Source organism: Rhincodon typus, chromosome 2 (assembly GCF_021869965.1).
Source record: "Rhincodon typus isolate 14 chromosome 2, sRhiTyp1.1, whole genome shotgun sequence".
Classification (NCBI taxonomy): Eukaryota; Metazoa; Chordata; class Chondrichthyes; order Orectolobiformes; family Rhincodontidae; genus Rhincodon; species Rhincodon typus.
Genome location: NC_063333.1, coordinates 117312031 through 117330921, shown reverse-complemented (window position 1 = coordinate 117330921; position 18891 = coordinate 117312031). Strand labels below are relative to the sequence as shown.

The 18891-nt window shown below is 41.1% G+C and overlaps 1 long non-coding RNA gene across 5 annotated transcripts in view; it reads right to left on the bottom strand.

Moving 5' to 3' along the window:
* The window catches only part of LOC125486137, a 52145-nt gene that overhangs the window by 13209 nt on the left and 20045 nt on the right, over nt 1-18891 (bottom strand). For 2 of the 5 annotated variants that reach the window (XR_007264814.1, XR_007264812.1), the window contains exons 1-3: nt 14964-15003; nt 10239-10308; nt 3060-3175 (exon numbers count right to left, since the gene is read on the bottom strand). This is a non-coding gene — a long non-coding RNA (uncharacterized LOC125486137). Of the gene's footprint in view, nt 1-3059; nt 3176-10238; nt 10309-14963; nt 15004-18891 lie in introns of those variants that run through there. The other 3 variants (XR_007264818.1, XR_007264815.1, XR_007264813.1) reach the window with 3 other exon arrangements.

The window sequence follows — 18891 nt, the reverse complement described above, 5'->3', positions numbered from 1 at the left end:
AACATGTAGAGCTGGACTCTAAATACTAACCACTAAGAAACAAATCTGGAAGTGATGCCACCCATCCCAGCAAACCTAGACACATAAATAACAAGCAAGACAGAACACCAATGCTTCACCAGAGGCGCACTGATGATGTTACATAGTATGGTGACAAAACATCTGCAAACAAACTTACCAGCTCAGCAAGCAAATCAACAACTGCATCAACAACCTGAGCTACAAATCTTCTCAAAAACCTTGATTGTCCATGCTGTATACACTGTCCACTGTTGTGTTCTGTAAATATTGTACCAATCTCAATAATAACTTGGTATTGGATCATTAAAGTACTATTGATCCCCACTGACAAAAAATTCAAATCCACAACAGTCCTCCCAGGCCACCCAGTGAGGAGCAAAATTTTCATTTTTGCTGGATTTTTGCCTCAGCCCGTACTCGTACGTAGGAATATAACAATCTTGGCACACTCTAATGGCCCCGCCCTCTAAGATACCAAAGAATATTCCAGCTGGACTATCCAGCCTCTGCCTCTTCTCCAAAAATGAGCTACGATACCTACCCAGGTCCACCAGTTTTATCTCATCCGTTCCCAATTAGGAGCAAAAGTTATCTTGGAACATGGGTTGCACCTCTCCAATGTCCTCAGCCTCCTCAAAACGCTCTCTACTGTAAAGAAAGTCTTATCCTTAGAAAGTAAACTTGCTCCCCCACAACTTCATCAAGAAGTAAGTTCTATTAAGTGATTTTTGTCATAACTCCTTATACCAGGCCGCCACACTCCCCACAGCTGAGGACATAGAATCATAGGATCCCAACATGTGGAAGCAGGCCATTCAGCTCATGGAGTCCACACTCATCCAACAAAGAGCATCCCACCCAGACCAACCCCAACCCTGTAACCCTGTATTTCCCATGACTAATCCACCTAGCTTGCACCTCCCTGGAGACTATGGGCAATTTACCATGGACAATCCACCTAGCCTGCACATCGTTGGACTGTGTAAAGTAACCAGAGCATCCAGACGGAACCCACACACACATATGGGGAGAATGTGCAAACTCTGCAAGACAGTTGCCCGAGGATGGAATCGAACCCAGGTCCCTGGAGCTGTGAGGTGGTAACCCTGACCCTAGACCTAACCCTAACCCCTCTCCCCCATCCACACTGTCCTCTCTACCTGACACATTTTAACCTCTTCTGTTCATACATTCTGCTGTCTCCCTTCTTTTATTCCTTTCTTTTCTCCCCTTACCATACCTCCTCCAGTAGTCCTCCTCCCCTACCTACTTCTTGCACTATAAATTCAACTGACTATTTGAGTGTGAAGGCCTCTTGCAACATTTCATAGAATGGATGATTGGGAGGAATGATTTCAGCCCATCCAGATTCAATTAAAGCTTTCACTAAGCATAACTAAAGGACCCACAATCTCCCAGGCAAAGAGAAAAAAAGGCAGATGAAGACGCATAAAATGACAATTGGGATGGGAAGACAAAGAGTGTGACATTATTAGGAGACAAGAGGCAAAAAGGGAACAGCAATAATATGAAAGCAGAGATTTCCAGGACAGGGAGAGAGAGAAGAGACCCTGGGGGTAAAATTAAACTTCAGCAGCTGAAAATAAACAAATCAATTTTGCACCTCACCTAATTTTCTTCTCCAGCTAAAGGAGTGTAGCTATTTAAATCAACTTGCTCAGATATCTTATGACACACTATTAGGACTGGTGTGACTTGAATCTGGACCGTCTGGTCCAGTGATAGGGATACTACCAATGTGCCACAGATCCCTTCTGAGAAGGAGTGTAAACAGGCTGATGTTTAGCTATCATTTGTTTTTGGCTGCTGCCACAGTCAAATTTAACCTGATATTCTCTGGTTATCAACTTGATAAGTAATATATTAAACAACTTGACATCTTTCTGCACCCCTTTACAACTTTTACATGATAGATTCCAATGTCTGAATTTATAATTGAATCTGCTTGTGAATTTGTCATACTGTAAGTACAGACACCCAATGGGCTGTTAATGTCACCAAATGTTCCAAAATCTGTCCCAAAGTTGGTGTTTACGAAGAAATGAGAGAAACAACCTTAAGCAACAATTGAAAAGAAAATGCCTTTTTGGAGGAGCTGGTAGAAGTAGAATTTAGAAGACCAAATTAAGCATTTCTTTTAAATTCTAAGTCAGTATAAATAGCAAAACATTTTCCAATACTTTTCAATTTGTTTAATAAGAAAACTAGTCTGCTCAGGCAGTTGAAAACACGAAACCTCATTTTTCTGTTCCAATTTCTATTTTGCTTTATTTCCTTACTTCGGTCACAGCCCCTGAATCTGCCTCTACGCAATCTCATATTCTCTGTTACTCTCTCCATGTGTGTCTGGCATATTTCCAATCTTGCCAGACTGCCTTCATAGGATTCGACCATACCAATAGTTAGGGCTTGGTCTATCATTCTTGGTCAGTTTGGATATCATTAGAGTGAAAGATGTGCTGGACTTAAAGGATGCCTGAAGGTGCAAAAAAAAATTTCAAAACAGCAATTTTTCAAACTCTTCTACTGATATAGTATCAACAAAGGCAATACTGTAAGCAGTAGATATTAAAGTTGCAGCCTAGCTGTTAGAAATGCAATGTATTTGTATGACATTCCACTGATTCTTTAATTTATGAGTTAACACCTCAGTTACAAGAGCAGAGAAATGTCAGATATAGATGTTAAGAATTTGTCTGCTATTATCACCAGCAGGAATAGCTATCCTTATGTTCCCTATTGAGCAGCAGGTTAAGCTGTATGGATATTAACTCATGGCTAAAACTTAGCTGCTAGCCCAGTAGTATTCATATGAAGAAAATAAAGTAAAGGAATTATATGATCAGCGGGATCATTAATGCTGGAGAAATCTAATCTTTATTTTCTTCAATTTCTTCATTTACACACTTAGATAAGCTTATAGCATGCAGGAGGTAAATGACAGGCATATTTGAGGTTTTAAAGAAGTCAGTTGTGAAAGCTTGAATAGCAGGATGTTTCCTAGATGAATTTCTTACTTTTTTGTGCTGGAACTGTGCTTCTAATTGCTGCACAAAGGATCAGTGATAGAGTTGCTAAATCTCTGAGCTATTGCTGGAGTCTCCAGAATTTCTGCAACACTTCTGAGAACAACCTGGGAGACAAACCACCACAGCTTTAATTAAAAATCATTACATAAACATTTTCTTTGAACACTTACCTTCTTGACTTATAAAAAAAGGACATATCAAAAACACTGTTGGCCATCAAATATCACCCGGGCGAGGAACGAAGAGTTTGTTCACTGGCCACGTAGTGTGGAAAGGCAGAGCCTGGTGAAGGTGGATGCATTGGACAATCATTGGTGACAGTTTGGAACTGGGGTGGTTGGAGGTGAGGGCGCCATATGATGAAACCTTCTGGAATATTTCCAATCTGAGTAGGCAACCTTAAGTAGCCTTGCTGGAAATTGTTAGCAAGATTAGACTGGTGGAACAGGAAAAGTTTGGAGGAGGTTCTCAATCATGGAACTCTTCTTCTAGTTTTGGTTTCTTGAAGGGAAATGCTGTAATTTCACCAAAGATGAAACTAACCATGAATACCCCTTGTTCATACAGGCGTGTTTAAAGAATCTCAGAGATGCTCCCAGAAATATCCAATGATTATACCCTTTGTTAGCTCAGTTACACCATCAGCAACATTTACCTTCATTTATATTGCACCCTATATGTAAACAAGAATCCCAAGGCACTTCACAAGTTGTCAGGTAATAAAAAAAACATTGAATCAAAGAAGGAGACATTAGGAAAACACAATCAAAAATACTATCAAATTGATAGATCTTAAGGATTGTCTATTAAACCTTATGATCTGGACAGCTAAAGGTCTGGTTGCCAATAGTAAGGTGAAAGAAGTAGGGAATTCACAAGGAATTCCAAGTGAAGGAGGTTACATAAGTAGAGAGGGGTTAAAGCCATGTTGGGATCCAAACACAAGAATGAAAGTTTTAATATCAAAGCAACAAAGAATGGCACCCAGATCCTGGGTGGAGGGGGAGGATGCACATAATGCTGATCACTTGGGTTTGTGCCTCCAGGAGGCCCTGGACTCAGACAGTATCACCCCGGCCCTAAGTTGCCACCAATAAGAGCAATATTGTACCCATTTCTGAGAGTTTATTTGATTCACTCAAGGGTTGTGGGCATCACTGGCTGGGCCAGAATTTATTGCCCATCTCTATTTGCCCTTGAGAAGCTTGAGGTGAACTGCTTTCTAGAACCACTGCAGTCCAATTCGTGTAGGTAGACCTACAATGCTGTTAGGGAGAGAATTCCAAGATTTTGATCCAGGGACACTGAAGGAAAAGCGATATATTTCCAAGTTTGGATGGTGAATGGTTTGGAGGGGAACTTGCAGTTGTGGTGTTTCCTTGTATCTGCATGCTCTATATCATGGGGTTGGAAGGTGCTGTCTTAGGAGCCTCTGTGAAATACTATAGTGCATCTTGCAAATGCTATGCACTGCTAAGATTCAATAATGAACCTATCAGCAGCAAACATGGGAGAGTGCCATCCTGTGATTAGAGAAGCAGCTGGAAAGGTAGTGACTGCAGTGAACAGCTGTCAACTAGGTCCAAGTCAGATTCTGGGGGGATGCATTGAACCAAATCTTGGCCTTGAAGATCATGGTGAACAGCTTCCAAGAAAATCCAACTGTTGCTGTAAGGGTTGGAAAAAGGGAAGGCTGCAAGTGTGTGAGGAAAGGAGGAGGCTGCAAGGGGCTGGAATAAAAGGTGGAGACTGCATGAGGGAAGAAAAGAAAATTGAATCTGCAGGAAGGGGAAGGAGAAGGGGAGGCTGCGAGGGGGAAGGATAGGAGGAGGCTGCAAGAGGGAAGTGGAAACAGGAGACTACATTGTGTGGAGCAGGAAGAAAGCTGAAAAGGAGAAAGAACAATATTAAACTCATCAACAAAGGAATACTCAACTACTAGGCAGATAACATTCATAGAAAATTGCATATGGAATTCTACAGATTGGATGCAAGATTGTAGAAATTCTCTTTGGAAATTCCCCAATCTGTTCTAGCTTTAAGCTATTACAGTGCACCAAACTAGAGCATCTTCTACATCAAAAACAGTAAGAGCTGCGGATGCTGTAAATCAGGAACAAAAACAAAGTTTCTGGAAAAGCTGAGCAGGTCTAGCAGCATCTGTGAAGGGAAAAAACAGAGCTAACATTTCGGGTCTGGTGACACTTCCTCAAAACCGTTTCGAAGAAAGGTCACCGGACCCGAAACATTAACTCTGTTTTTACCTTCACAGATGCTGCCAGACCTGCTGAGCTTTTCCAGCAACTTTGTTTTTGTTTTAGACCATCTTCTAGTTTTGACAGGAGTTAATTTTGCAAATAAATACGTATTCCTAGAACAAATGTTGAACACATTAAAATAAAAGTCCTTGGAAAGCATTCCCATCCAGCAGCATTTTTGGTACAGATGGAGCAATCAGCCATCAATCATCAGAATGTTCAGAAGATGATGATGGAGCTATGGAACAAAGTGTGGATATTGTATTAGTCACAGGAATTTTCAGCTAGTGATGAATGTGCTGGTGGACAGGAGTGGCTAAAATGTTACCTAGACCTTCAGAGTGATAAGGATTATAACAAAGTTAAGGAATTTGAGAATGCCTCCAGTTTTAGATTTGTGGAACTTAACACACTAAAATCCTAAAACAAGCAGTCATTACCTCATAGCCCAAATCAATCATTTTTGTAGCTTGAATATAGTATCCAGTGAAATACCATTGTTAACGTAGGTCAACTATTGAAGAGGTACAGATAACATTGGACTTGGAAAATGATGAAGCTACTGTATTTGGAAAATCTGTGAATTTGCAACTTACACAATGGAGATGCTATTGTAGTAATTTAATGGAACATCACCTTTATATTAAAGCAATTAAAGAAAAGTATTGATTTCAGGGGTCAAAACTTATGGTGTTAAAACTATCCAATATATGATTTGTTCAACTGTCCTCCAAAAGGTCAAAAGTTTTAGAAAAGGGAACAGGACTAATGGATGAGGAATACAGTAAGCTTATCAGAAGGACCATTGGGTTTCAGAAGAAATTGGCATTCAGCTACAAACCTGTCAAAAAGACAGATGTATTAAATTAGGAGATGATCTTTAGCAAATGTAATGCATTGAAGTTTTCATAAAACATTTGAGAAAAGTTCTGTGATTAGAGCACTTGAAAATATAAAGATGCATGGCTTTGATGGAAGAGATTTAGATCTTTCAAAGGCACAGATTACGCTAATGTAGTTAAGTTATTAAAATGAGATTGGAGAATATTAGAAGGAAAAAGCTGAGTCCCCAGGCAAGATCTGCAAGAGAGTTTTATTCTTTCTCACTGGCCATGGTGTGTGTTGGTTACATTCTCAGTAAATGGTATAAGGTAAAAAGTAATCATGACACCCTTTCAACAACAGCAATATGCATTTACACACAACCTTTAACATAGTGAAATGTGTCAAGTTGCTTAAGGAAGTATTAGGACAGTCCTTGAGGAGCATCCTAAAAGAGAAATGGAGAAAGTTAGCAAGGGAAATCCAATACCTAGTATTTTGTTGGTTGAAGCTCAAAATATGGAGCAGAAATAGGCCACTCAGCCCATCTGCCATTCTCTGAAATCATGTTGGTCTGATACTCCTCAACGCCACTTTCCTGCCTTTTCTCCATAACCCTTGATTCCCTTACTGATTACAAATCTGTCTATCTCAGCCTTGAAAATACCTAATGGTCCAACCTCTACAGTTCTCAAGCATTCCACAGATTTACCACCCTCCGAGAGACTAAATCCTTCTCATCTCTGTCCTAAGAGGACAACTCCTTACTCTTAGATTATTACTCTGGTCCTAGACTCTCCAATAAGGGAAAACAACCTTGTACATCTACCCTGTCAAGGGCCTTAAGAATCTTGCATATTTCAATAAGGTTTCCTTTCATTCTTCTAAACTTAGTGAGTACAGGCCCAATCTACACACACACTCATATAAGGAAATCCCTCCACACTAGGGATCAACCTGGTTAACCTAAAAAAAAAATACCCTTTAAAATAAAGGCTTGTATTCGATTTTCCTTCCCTATTATTTGGTGAACTTTTATGCCAGCTTTTTATGATTTATGAACAAGGATTTCCAAATCCCTCTATGCTGCAGATTTATGCAGCTATTTTTTCCATTTAAGTGATATTCAACTCTTATATTCTTCATGCCAAAGTGCATAATCTCACATTTTCCCACATTATATCTCATCTGGCAAGTTTTTGCCCACTCATTTAACCTATCTATATCTCTCTGCAGGGTCTTTGTGCAATCTCACCACTTGCCTTCCCACCTATTTTTGTGTCAAATCAGAAACTTGTCTATAATACATTCACTTCCCTCATCTGAGTCAATAATATATTGGAAATAATTGTGGCTACGCAACAGATTCCTTTGGCATCCCACTAATTACAGGTTGCCACTCTGAAAACGCCTCTTTATCTCAACTCTGTCTTCTATTAGTTAGCCAATCTTCTATCTATGTCCATGTAGGATTGGCTAATTAATAGATGGTTAATGAATAGATGGCTAATGACTTGATTTTTGAGCAGTGCACATGCTGTCAGTGGTTAAACTAAGTATCAGCCATACATTCAACAGGATGAAAATAGTTATTTTGTTAAATGGTGAATAGATTGATTAATGACATGCCTGTCATCTAGGTCTTGGAGTGATCGAGAGCTGGAGGAGATTACAGAGATTGTTGTGGCTGAGGAGTGAGACCAAAGAGGTTTGAAAACAAGAATGTGATTGTTAAATTCAGAAAGAAGAGATTTTTGCAGAAGCACAAAAGTTGATCATTTTCATTTTAAAAGGCCAACGATATGGTTGAACTTTTTTCTTGAGATAGCGATTCAGCTCATGTCATCATTTTGGCAACTCAAGTTGTAAAGTTTTAAAATTAAATGGCCCATTTTGTGACCTGTATCCATCAGCTGGGTGGACAGGCATACTAAAATCAGCGTCTGAAGCAGCCAATAGTACCACATTGAGGCTTGATCATCTGAGCCAGCCAACTATTCATGTTGCCTAAGTGCTGACTGCCAAAGCAAATCTTCTTTGCCCAGCTCAAGGAAGTCACTTGAACAAGAGGAGGACAAAGGCAGCATTTCAAAGACTCCCTGAAAGCTTCTCTAAAGAAATGCCACATAGATGTCAAAGCCTGGGAAACCGTTGCTCAGAAGAAATCAACATGGAGAAAGAAACAATTTTTTTGAGAACACCCATTGGCAAGAGGAAGTACGGAAAGGCAGCTGGAGAAAGGAATGCCAGCGATTCCAAATCCAAGGACCAGTTCTATTTCCCAGAAACACCTGCCAATTGTGTGGTCAGAAATGAGGCTCCAGGCTTGGGCTCATCAGTCACACAAGGACCCACAGAACTTAACTTCCGAAATGGACAACCATACTCGGTAGTTGAGTGCTGGCTGATGACAACAACTCCGTCAAAGACGACTCCTTGCTTCTTTGGAGAGAAGCATTGCTGAAATTACCCATATTTTGTCCCCATTTCTTAACACTTCCACACAAAACAAGAATGACTTGTTTTGGGCAAAAAAATGACAACTGATGTGAGAGGTACCCATAGCTGGCACCTGGTTTTGATAGGAACTTCTTTGAGTAGAAGTGCTGCCATCAACCCTTCTTGTAATTCTAGTCCTCAGAGCTTCCTATTATTAAGTGGTGAAGGTTAACCTCTAATCAGTCTTTGGCAGAAGAGGCACAGACTTGAGTGACAAGAAATATTGTATAATAATAAGGCAAAAAGTTATATTAACTTAAGACAGTTAACTATATTAACATTTGGTATGAGACTTTGTTAGCTCCTAAGATGTATGCTACCTGGTTATAGACTGCAGAACTGACTGACTGAATTAAACCTTTCAGGCATTACACAGTAACTCGCATTCATTTTCAAATTTGTGGATCAAGCATCTTAAAAGTACTTTTTATTTTGGGTATAAACAGCTTTGTTAAATCAATAACTATAATAAATGGAACACTGCAGTGTAAGAAGAGATCTCCTGGCAGTCTTTAATAATGTAAAATTTTTTGAAAAATTAAGTATTTTCCTCCTGTTGAGAATATGGCTGATATTATTTTAGTCAATGGCAGCATGCACATTGTTCAAAGCTCAAACCATTAAAAATGCCTGATTTATCACTGTGGGTATTGACCAGTGCCAGGTCATCTTGCAAGACTTTGCAAAAGCTTAGCTAGGATTATTGCATCTATAATAAATGATAAATTACTCACTCTTGCATAAAATCATCTACCAAAAATCTTTAAACACTTCATTGATAATTTATTGTACAGAATAGATCTCATGTAAGTCAAGGTTAAATTGACTCCTTTTCATCATGGCTGGGGAGAAATAAGTGTGTTAACTTCTGCCACAAACTTTTTTCTGTAAACTTTAAAATAGCTCACCTGTATCAATGTCTTGTGTGTTATTGACAAAGAAAGAGAAAGCAAGAAATAGAGAAGATGAATTATGATAATCAAAAATAAAGTGACTTTAAGATTTCCATCACAAATCACAAAAGATGTGCAGGTTATGTGGATTGGCCATGCTAAATTGCCCATAGTGTCCAGGGATGTGTAGGCTAGGTGGATTAGCCACGGGAATTGCAAGGTTACAGGGATAGGGTAGGGGAGTAGGTCTGGGTGGGACGTTCTTCAGAGAATCAGTGTGGACTCGATGGGCCTATTGGCCGGCTTCCACGCTGTAGGGATTCTATGATTCTATTTATAATGTTGGCCATAAAAGAGAAAGGTCATTGTAGGTGATATTTTGGCTTTGATTAGCTAGTTGAGAATGGAGCCATGATTTTTGTAGTTTCATCCAGCTGGAGGGTCATTGGAGGAGAATGATGTGATCAAGCATTTCAAAGATTGCAGATTGGTCAAAAAATAAAGGAGGAGGAATAGTTTACTTTCTCATAGAGTCATACAGCATGGACACAGACCCTTTGGCTCAATTTGTCCATGCCGGCCAGACATCCCAATCTGACCTAGTCCCATGTGTCAGCATTTGGTCAATATCCCTCTAAACTCTTCCTATTCACGTACCTGTCCAGATGCCTTTTAAATTTTGTAATTGTACTCACCTCCACCATTTCTTCTGGCAGCTCATTCCATACAATGGATCCCATTTGATGCTGTAACAGGAGTGAAAACCTGATTGGAGGAAATCAAGCATGGAGTTCTGAGGAATCAGATATATATTTGAGAGATGCATAAATTCAAAGATTTTGGAGAGGAAAGGGCCATTGGAAATGGGGTGATCGTTTTCAAGGCCAATAGCGTTCTTTTTAGGAGGGGGGTAATGATAACAGTTTTATAGAAGGGCGAAAAATTGGTGTACTGTAGTTCAGTGGAAACACAGTTAAGTGAATCGAAGGTATGGTCTTATGTACAAGATGAATTTGGAGAGGGCATGAAGAGAGATGAGGGAATTAGCAGAGGGAAGTGATCAGGTGATATCAGTCTTGTTGACAAAGAAATTCATGAGCTCTTCACTCTTATTGCGGCAAGTGAGGATGGAAGAAATGCTGGGGGATGTTTAAGTAAGTGATTTCCCCAAGCAAATGGAAACTAAGGATTAGGTTCGCACTCTGCTTGACTTTCGCAGTTGTCACAGACAAGACCAGGACCTGATAGTGCTGTAGTCCAGTTAGGATTGGGAGTGAATTGTTGAACCGGCTACTCACCAGATGTATTCAGGTCTATATCCTAAAGACTAATGAGAGCTGAGATAAATGTGAGACTAGGGGTCTGGTCAGGATCAGCGAGACTAGTTATTTCAATGGGGAAGAGGGAGTCAAAGGTGAAACTATGGGTGTAGTTCAACTAATTTATGGCTGCAGAAATGTCATGGTGAACATAGATTCAAAGGTTTTCTCATTTTTCATGGAATGTGGATGTCTCTGAAAGGAGTAGCACTTTAAAGTTTTGGCAAAGATCTGTAGCTCGGGTTGTGGATGAGATTGTTGACTTGTTCGCCGAGCTGGCTTGTCTTTGTTCAGAATGATTATGGTCCATTCCTAATTGCCCTTGAGAAGCTGGTGAATTTAGATGGTACTGTCAAAGAAAGCTTAGCAAGTTGCTGGAATGCATCTTACACCATTCAGATGAAGTAGCACTTTACCTGCACTTCAATCAATCTAGTCTACTACATTCACTGCCCACAATGTGGTCACCTCTACACTGGGGAAATGAAGATATGGAGTTGCCGGTGTTGGACTGGGGTGAACAAAGTCAGAAGTCACATGACACCAGGTTACAGTCCAACAGGTTTATTTGAAATCACCTTCATCAGGTGCAGTGAGAGAGCAGAGCACACAGACTCAGAGTTGATAGGAAGAGAGATCAAGGGCAGGGAGATCAAAAGATCATGCAACTGGTATGAGTGGAGTGTCAGATGATAAGTCTCTACAGGTAACCAAGAGTGTTAGATGGTGAGTAAGGTGAATAAGCAGGAAAAGATGACCTATCATCCGATTAAGTGAGGCAGAGAGATAACTACAAAAAATTACAAATAAGGTGGTGCTAAAGACAAACTAAATGACTGGAATTGCATGCTGAATTCAAAACTGTACAAACTAATTAAGGTAGAGAGATCATAACAATTTATCAAGGTGATGCTGTCAAAACATGACAGTAAGGAAGATTTTACAGATACGGTATGGTGAGGTCACCTGTAGCTTGACATGAACTCAAAATAACAGTTGAGGTCGTCTTCGCTAATATACCATTCCTTGGGGGCATCCTTGCCTGCAGCATATGAGATGGCCAATGTTGTCTGAGTCACATGAGTATCTGCGGTGTGATGGTAGTATCCATGTCAATGATCTGACATGTCTTGCAGAGGTTGCCATGGCAGGGTTGTGTGGTGTTGTGGTCGATGTTGTCCTGAAAGCTGGGTAGTTTGCTGCTAACAATGGTCTGTTTAAGGTTTGGCGGTTGTTTGAAGGTGAGAAGAAGTGAAGTGGAGGCGTAGAGAAGATCTTGGTGACATGCTCATCGTCATCGATGACATGTTGAAGGTTGTGGAGAACGTGGCGTAGTTTCTCCACTCCGGGGAAGTACTGGACGACGCATGATACTCTATCAGTCTTATCCCGTGTCTCATCTTCTGAGGTCATTGGGGTTTTTCGCTATGGCATGTCACAACTGGCGATCGATGAGTTGAGCATTTATCCTGTTCTTATGAGGGTGTCAGGTGTCCATCACGTTTCTCCTTATCAGAGCAGATCCTGTGTATGTTAGGCTTGTCCTTGGGGGATGGCTACATTAATGTGGAAACTAAAGAAGTGCAGCATCATGAAGTTATCCGTGGGTTTATGTTAGAGTGAGGTACTGAGGTGTCCACCTTTGATGGAGATGTGTGCGTTCAAGAATGAGACGGCTTCTGAAGAGTATTCCATGGTAAGTCTGATGGTGGGATGAAACTTGTTGATGTCGCAGTGTAGTTGTTTCAGTGATTCTGCCATGAGTCCGAAGGAAGAAAATGTTGTCAATATATCTGGTGTATAGCATTGTTCGGAGGTCCTTTGCAGCAAAGAAGTCTTGCTTGAACTTGTGCATGAAAATGTTGGCGTAATGGGGTGCAAATGTGGTCCCCACGGCTGTAATGTGTGTCTGGATGAAGAACAGGTTGTCGAAGGTGAATATATTGTGGTGGAGGATGAAACAGATGCGTTGTAGGATGGCGTTTGGAAATTGGCAGTTATTGGTACTGAGTACTGAGGCTGTTCAGCGATGCCGTCGTCACGGGGGTTGTTGCTGTAGAATGCTGAAACATCTGTTGTGATGAGGAAGGTTTTTGTTTTGACTGGTCGGTGGGTATGAGTTTCTGTAAGAAATGTGTTGTGTCGCGACAGAAGCTAGGGGTTCGGTGTACAATGGGTTTCAAGATGCCCTCGACATAGCCAGAGAGGTTTTCACACAGGGTCCCGTTGCCCGATACAATGGGACGTCCAGGTGCGTTGGCTTTGTGTATCTTCGGAAGGCAGTAGAAGTCTCCTATGCGAGAAGTATATGGGATGAGAGCGCATAGGATACTCTGAAGGTCTGGATCAAAAGTCTTGACCAGCCTACTGAGTTGACGGGTGTGTTCTTTGGTTGGTTTGGCAGGTAGTGTTGTCTGTAGTGTTCCTTGTTGTTCAGTTGTCTGTATACTTCTTTACAGTAGTCCGTTCTCTTCTCAATGACGATGGCTCCTCCTTTGCTGGTTTGATGACAATGTTGTGTCTTGAGAGCATGGATGATGTTACGTTGTACTTGGGTGTCATTCTGCACTGCTTTGTGATCACGGCTGATGAATCTGGTGTTAACGCATCTCCTGATGGCTTGAGTGTACATGTCGAGCCCAGGTCAGCGGCCTTCCGGAGGAGTCCAATTCGACTCCTTTCTCTTTGGTCACTGCACCATGGATCTCTCTGTTGACTGTTCCAGTTCTTTGGGCTTGCTGCTGACATCTTGAACCTTGTGGAAAAATTCCTGGAGCTTCATTCTCCTGATGAATTCCTCTGTGTCTGCCGTGTCTGTCATCCCACCATCAGACTTACCATGGACTACTCTTCAGAATTAGTCTCATTTTTGGACACACGCATCTCCATCAAGGACGGATATTTCAGTACCTCACTCTACCACAACCCCATGGATAAACTCATGATACTGCATTTCTCTAGCTTCCACCCGAAACATATAAAAGAAACCTTCCCCTACGGACAAGCCAAGTGCATACACAGGATCTGTTCAGATGAGGAGGAACACGACGGACACCTAAAGGTTTTGAAGGATACTCTCGTAAGAATGAGATACGATGCACAACTCATTGATCACCAGTTGCGACGTGGAGCAGTGAAAAACCACAACAAGCTCTTCAGAAGGCAGACACAGGATATGACCGATAGATTACCCTTTGTCGTCCAGTACTTCCCTGGAGTGGAGAAACTACGCCATGTTCTTCGCAGCCTTCAACATATCATCGATGACGATGAGCATACAGCCAAGATCTTCCCTACGCCTCCACTTCTCACCTTCAAACAACCGCCAAACCTTAAACAGACCATTGTTCACAGCAAACTACCCAGCTTTCAGGTCAACGTTGACCACAACACCACACAACCCTGCCATGACAAACTCTGCAAGACATGTAAGTTCATCAACATGGATACTACAATCACATGTAGGAACACACCCACCACGTACATAGCAGATAGTCATGTCATCGGCCAGTGTTGTCTATGTCATACGCTGCAGGTAAGGATGCCCCGAGGCATGGTATATTGGCGAGACCATGCAGACGCTACAACAATGGATGAATGGACACCGTGCAACAATCGCCACACAGGAATGTTCCCTCCCAGTCACGGAACACTTCAGCGGTCAAGGACATTCAGCATCCGTTCTTTGGGTAAGTGTCCTCAAAGGCGGACTTCGAGATACACAACAGTGTAGATGCTGAGCAGAGACTGATACCAAGTTCAATACCTATGAAGACGGCCTCAACCGTGATCTTGGGTTCATGCAACGACTGCCACAAACATTGCATTGGACAGACAGGAAGCATACTCGCCATCAGAATACATGAACATCAGCCAGCAGCAAAACGGCATGACGAACTCTACTTAATATCGGTACATTTAGACAATGAAGGCCATCAGTTTAACTGGGACAAAGTAACCATAGTAGCCCAAGCCAAACATAGACACGCACGGGAATTCCTAGAGGCATGGTTCTCCATCCATACTTCCATCAACAAACACATAGAATTGGACCCCATATACAAACCCATACAGATCAAAACCAGAAATGACACTACTCACCATAATGGACCGGACAGTATAAATTCCAAGCAGAGTAGAATAACATTGCTTCATCGGAGGCTTCACCAATGGTGTCACCTAGCATGGTGACGAAACGTCTGAACAAAAACAAGCCAGCTCAGCGAGCAAGTCAACAACCTCATGCACAACCCAAGCTACAGATTTTTGCCAAAACTTTAAACTTTACAGCCTTCTGGGCTTAATATTTAGTTCAACACCCTTAAATTGTGAACCATTCCTTCCTTTTCCTTTAGCTCGTTATGTGGTCCTCCCCTCCCCCATGCCAGTCACTGTCCTTTCAAGTCTGATAGGAGACGCACCATTGTTCTGCTATTCTCACATTCCAAGTATTTAATCTAAACTCCTAACATCTTTTCTCCACCAGCACCCTACACCCACTACCTCCACACTCACTCCCCCACCCATCCACACCCCTCCAAACTATAGCTTTGATGCTGTCTCCTCCACATTTCACTTTAGCTCTAATGAAGAGTCATCTAGACTTGAAACGTTAGCTTGCTGTTTCTTCATGGATGCTGTTTGACTAGATATCTTACTATGGTGCCTTGCTGCAGAATTGACTGATTCCCCTGTAAAAGGCAATAAAAACAAAATTTGGGTTTGATCATTTCTCAACTGCAGAACATTCTTTTATGCAAGTATATGTGCAAGCATTAATAACTTCTTTTGCTAAACTGAAGCAGCCACACAGCAACTTTGGAAGTCAGAGTGTACAGATGCAATTCTTAACATCTGCCTTTTCACAACTAAAGCCAAAAAATATATATTTACTATCATTTGTAGCTATATGGTACCCAATGTACATGGTCAATAAAGAAAATGATCACTCACAAACAAAAATGTTTGTTCATTTCAGTCTATTTTACGTTCTTCTGTCCCTACAAAAGCATTTAACCCATATTCCTTGTGCATACAGTAAACAGAGTGCTGCAGTCAACTGTGCAAATGAAACAAGAACAGAAAATCCAGCTGAATCATGTTAGACGCAGGAAGCTGTAAGGTTCTCTCTGGCCTAGTAGATCATTGCCTTGATTTCTTTTCTTTGACAGTCTGCTTGGCCCACCTCACCTTAATCTTCCTCCTCCAAGGTTTCCTGTCACTCCAGCATCTCCTCATCAGTTCACACATGTGGTGACTGAGATTTTGGAGGACTCAGCATGCCATTATGATGTAGGACATCCTATCTGGGATATACTGCATGGCATCACCTAACTGGTCTAGGCATTGGAACCTCATCTTCAGGATGCCCGTGCTTCTTTTCTATGATGTCCCTGATCAAAGTGTGGACAGTATGGTATCGCTCCTCAGTGGCAATCTGAGGATTTCTTAGAGGTGTCATAAGCCAAATATGTAGGGAGTATCCCTTGTCACCCAGCAACCATCTTTGCCTGGGTTGAGGGCCCTTGAAACAGTTTGACACATGTGAGTGGTTCAGGACGCTCAAAGGATGATAGCTGTTTGGATATCTAGTGCAGAGCTGCATTATCGGGCTCTTGTGGTCAAAATGACTTGGATATTGAGAGAGTGGAATCCTTTTCTTCTCACAAGGATTGCTGTTTGGTATTTGGGCATTCTGATTCCTATGTATAGTCAATGGATTACACCCTGCACCAGATGGAAGCTGGCAATGGCTGAGAATCCTAATGTCCAAGCTGCTGATTCCCCATGTCACATTGGAATGAGATGATTAGGTGAGCTGTCATGAAGGGTGACTTCCTGAATACTCACAAGTTGAGCACTGTGAAATTCCACAAAGATCTCCAGTGGATCTCTGATATGATCTGCTAGTGAAGAAATTAAGAGCAGCTGCAACCTTTAGTGTTACTGGGATGGGTTTGGCACCCAGTTCTTATGACTGCAAGTCCCATCCAGCAGATGGCATCAGTATGACATGATGGATTGAGACATCCTTAATTATCTTCTGCAATGGCTGACAGTCATTTGCAGTCTGCTGCCCCTGAACCTTTAAACCCTGTCCACTCTCCTCATGGTGGTGGCTGCTGCTGCTGCAGTGGTTGTTGTTGCATATAGAAGTATCTCTGCTGTCTTCTGCATTGGTTACTTTGTAGTAGTATAATTGCATGTTTTGCATTGACTTATGCTGCTTTTTGTGAACTTGTAGCAGATCTACGAGAACAGTAAGAGAAAGTAAGAAGAATCATTCTGAAAAAAGGGTCACTGGACCCAAAATGTCAATGCTGTTTTTGGTCCATAGATGCTGCCAGACCTGCTGAGTTTCTCTTAGCAGTTTCTGTTTTTGTTTCAGATTTCTAGCATCTGCAGTTCTTTGGTTTATTATATAAGAAGAATTATATTAGACTCAGAAAATTAGCCTTGATTTTCATTTCACAGATGCTGCCAGACTTGCTGAATTTTTCCAGTATTTCCTCTTTTTATTTCAGGTTTCCAGCCTCTGCAGTATTTTGCTTTAATATTAGTTAGAGAAAGTATGCAGTCATAATAAAGGAACACTTGACTGCTGACATCCTGCCCCATTAAACTCACAAGAGCATAATATTACTCCTTGGCTGGGCCCCAAGCAACAAACACTGCATTCGATTCTGGATTGCAGTGTATGTTGGAAGGTCAGTTCCTTGCTGACCTCGCACAGAAGCTTGGAACTATGTACTACTGCTGGCTTACCTCCACACTACCTCTTCCCATGCAAATTAATTGAATCTCATCTATGTTAGCCCAAGAAAGTGTCCACGTGTGGCTTTGGAATAAAGCAGTTGCCAAGATGCTCTTTAATCTACCAGAGGAGCTCAGGCCCAGCAGGCTTCATCCTGTCTGTGAGAATATGGCACCAGCAAAGTGATGGCTTGTGTGGGGCTTTTGTTTAACCTCTCAGCTGAATTATGACACCTGTAATGGTGCTTTAGAGTACTCCTGTAACGCACTGAAGCATCAATCTGCATTTGACCCCACAGCTCTCTGACACAGAGGTGAAAGTTCCACCATTGAGCAATGGCATACAGGAAGAGGTACATCAGCTGAAAATCAAGAAAGGTAGATTGGAAAGTAACGAAGGAACCTAAACTGAATAGAGTCTTCAACAAATCAAAACATCTGTTCAAAGAGGAGCGAAAAGGAAGACTGTAGAACAGCAAATGAGAAAGTAAAGATATAGTGAGTAGAAAATGGAGAACACAAACGCAAAGGCAAATGAGAGGACACCAAAGGTGTTTAAACTTTTATTAGTGTTTGTAACAGACAGTTGTTAAGGAAATTAATACTAATGTGATCAGACATGATGGGAAATAGAATGAAGAACTTTACAATAATAAAATGGTAAGATAGGTAGTAAAAGTGCACAGAAATTTGCCATAAGATAAAAGATCAGGCTAGAGGCTGAATGAGGTTGTTAAAAAGACAAAGCTACATTCTTTAATGAATGAGAAATTAAATAGATCAATCTATGCAGTAATTTACTCATTGGTTTGAAAGAGGGTGCCTCTTTGCATAATGTTACTTAAATCAAGGGAATTAAATCCTCAGCAATATTAATTTATAGACCGGTTTCGAAAGTAATATCAGCAAAATATGATAAAATGAATTTATTGATTAATGTTGTGAATTAGCAACCAGAATTGAATTTATGATTTAGAATTAAACTGCAAATGGATCTGCCAACCCTGCATTTATTTCTATTATTGTATGCTAAAAGCTTCTGAAATTTTCATTTTTAATTTTCGCTGACCATGCCTATTCTGCTAAAAAGTAAAGTTGGTTGGACACAAAGCATTGGTGTAAACATGCTGTATCTGGTCACAAAACATACCAAGTCATACTGACTCCAACTCTCAAAAGGTCAAAGTCAAGTGGATGAGAATACCATTATCATTATGTTCCCCTACAGGTTACATATCATTCTGATGTGGTCAGAAATTGTTGTTTCTTCGTCATT